Consider the following 2,996-nt stretch of genomic DNA (forward strand, 5'->3'; position numbering starts at 1 on the left):
AATAATTTAATAATAAGGTTATTTGATGAAATAATCTTATTAGAATTTTTAGGAATTTTTAGAAATTTTCTGGGAATTTTTCGAAGTTCGTATGACGAATTTAAGGAGATGAATTTATAGGCTTGGGAAAAACTTGTTTGGAAGACCAATAAGGAGGGAGTTGATTGAGAAATCAACCTTAGGTTAAATTAAGATACCTAAGTTAATTTCTTTTACTTATTTCCTTTATTCTCCCATTCCTCTTCCGTTTCCTCTTCATTCTCCCCGACCCAAGCACCCGCGCCATCTCCTTGCTCGCCTTCTCCTCTTCCCTGAGCCCGATCGCCTTCCCCTCTCGCGACGTCTCTTCTCCCACGCCTACAAAATTGCCAGCCAAGGAGAAGCCTCGAGCCTCTCTCTTCTCCCCTCGTCATCTTTCCCTCCCCTGCCGTCGCCTCCTCGTCGCGGAGATCCCGATCGCGCTGATCACCACGAGATCACCGCACGACAGCGGTCTTCCCCTTCCGCGTGGCTCACCAATGCCAAGCTCTCTTGGCTACTAGGCGGCCCGATTTTCTTCTTCCTTCCCCTCTCGCACCTGTGCCCTAGACACTGCCGGTGTTATCACAGTTGGCACCATCGCATCCGACCACCGGACCGGGCTACTCCAGCAACGCTGTGCCCTAGCCCCCAACCACCGCCGGCCATTTCTGGTCTTTCTGATCATAGGTGCCACCTCTGCATGAGGCGATCTTTGGCCAAAGGAGGAGGGTTCGAGCCCTAGTTTGGTCTCCCTCCTCCCATACGCTGGTGTTGAGGTATTATTGTCGATCTCCTCCCATGCCTTAGATTCCACTTCGAGCCAGTGTTTCGCAGGTATGAACAGGGATACGTGGTGCCCTAGATGCCATAGTTTTCTTCATCCTTTTCGTTGGGGATAAATAGAATCCTTTACCTTCTTTTCGTGTGTTATTATCTTTCATCTGTACATATCTGAGGTGGTTTGGTTGGAGGATAGAAATACAAGTTTGCTCTGTCCACCAATTTCCAGTGGCAAGCATTCATGGTAGTAAACTGTCAAGGAAGCAATTAGTATTGAGGTATGTATGTTTAGGTATAAATTTTATATGGGTTTCATTAAGTAAAATAGGTTGAGTAACCTTTATGAAGAAGATAGAATGATTAGGGTTAATGGAGCTAACCCTAGTTGATCGATGGATTAGATTTAGTTGGGGATTTGATTTAGCTAATTAATTTATATGTAATTAGCTAAATTTGTATATTATGATTTGCAAGACTTTGATTCGAGACGAGCGTCTCGACATGGGATCCATCTGATACGATATCCATTTTTTAGGCAAGTACTCTAACTTATCTTTTGATATTGTCATCTGATATGCTTAGTAGGTTGTAACTTGCAGTAATAGTTATGTTTGTTTCTGTTTGGTATGTCACTACTTGATACCTGTAGCATGCCTTATTTGTTGTTTACTATACATCCATGCTTATACCTTCTTGATTATTGCTATGTGTATTATGTTCATAGAGGTAGTGATGTACCATGCCTTATTGTGTTTAGGACTAGTTATTTTCCATACCTGCTAGATGTACCTAGATCATTTTATTGGATCCATTTACTATTTGGTACATACTTTTTGGATATGGACATAGTCAGGATTTTCATACTTAGTGTCATGCACCATCTTGCATGATTGTATGCTGAGCGATTGTCGACTCCATTATTGTTGAGCACATCACTTCAGTTACATGGATCTGCACACACAACCACTCATGGGTTAGTGGTATATCAGGCAGGGTGTGTGGCAGTTTTGCTCTGTCAGGCTTCGCTGGTCCGCTCATGGGTAGTGTTGACTACAGCGTGGTAGCGGGCAGGGACCCTTCCTCTGGACTGACTCAAGGAGATGAGAGCATTGCGCTCCCCCACTTATGATTTGGGATAGGATGATAGGTGTACTCCGACAGCATCCTGTCCACTCGATCACTCAGGAGTAGTGATGGCAGAGTGCACAGTTATCATAGCCCTACCCACTAGGTCTCACCATCTGTGCGAAATGGCTGACTGGCGTCAGTGGTGACCATGTCATTTGCATCATATGCATCGATTGCATTATTGCTTGTGATTGTTGTATTTTGGATGCTGTATTTTTTTAGGTTGCATATGATTGACATGCATACAGGAGACATGAGGTATCTGGTCTGGCAACCCTTATATCAGGATAGGAGGCCTTGGTGAGTACAATTCTTCTTTGCTTGTTCAGTTTTTGCATTGCTTGTTATTAATCAGGAGACTATACTCCATGATTATTACTATTAGATATTTCTTACTATGCATGTCAGCTTGATACCCTCTGAGTTCTTGGACTCACCCCATGGTTTTATTTTTCTATTTCAGGTTGAAGCTGTCAGGATATTCCAATCGCTAGTCCCCACTAGGTGTCGAGGTGGTTTTATATTATCGGACTTATGTTTCCTTGTTAGTGAACTACATATTGGTGATATATGCGTTTTGCACTTTGGATTTTATATCGTGCTTCGGGTATGATGCCCATGTTTTCGCTGCGAAGTTTTTCTGTTGTGTTGTGTTTTCCTCATTGTAGTGGAGTAGGTTTTTACCATTATCACTGCGTGGTTGTGCCAGCCGGAGGCTGAATTATATAAACTACGGGGAATGCTTATCTTATTACATTATATATGTTTCAGCTGTGTTGGTCGAGGTTTGTGAGCTCTGAGGGCTTTGTAGTGAGTTTCAGATTGTCACTTGTACAGGGGAGATGTTGCCGAAATTTCCTCTAGCAGGGGCTCCCAGGGCGTGACAAAGAGAGCTTTATTAAATGCAAGATTTATAAATAAAATATTTTATTATATGAAAATCTAAAATAGTAACTCTTATTGACAACTTAAAAGAAAATGAAATTTTGAAATAGAAAAGACATTGCAATGTAACTTACTGGAAAGATAATCATTTCATACTTTCTAGAGACTTCGCCTACAACTTA

The 2,996-nt window shown here is 42.1% G+C and overlaps 1 long non-coding RNA gene across 1 annotated transcript; it reads left to right on the forward strand.

Moving 5' to 3' along the window:
• Positions 1 to 237: 237 nt before the first annotated feature.
• Positions 238 to 2,523, forward strand: LOC122055129. The gene is made up of 2 exons (XR_006132852.1): positions 238 to 2,229; positions 2,393 to 2,523. It is a non-coding gene; the product is annotated as an uncharacterized LOC122055129 (long non-coding RNA).
• Positions 2,524 to 2,996: the final 473 nt, after the last annotated feature.

Source organism: Zingiber officinale, chromosome 1B, assembly GCF_018446385.1.
Source record: "Zingiber officinale cultivar Zhangliang chromosome 1B, Zo_v1.1, whole genome shotgun sequence".
Classification (NCBI taxonomy): domain Eukaryota; kingdom Viridiplantae; phylum Streptophyta; class Magnoliopsida; order Zingiberales; family Zingiberaceae; genus Zingiber; species Zingiber officinale.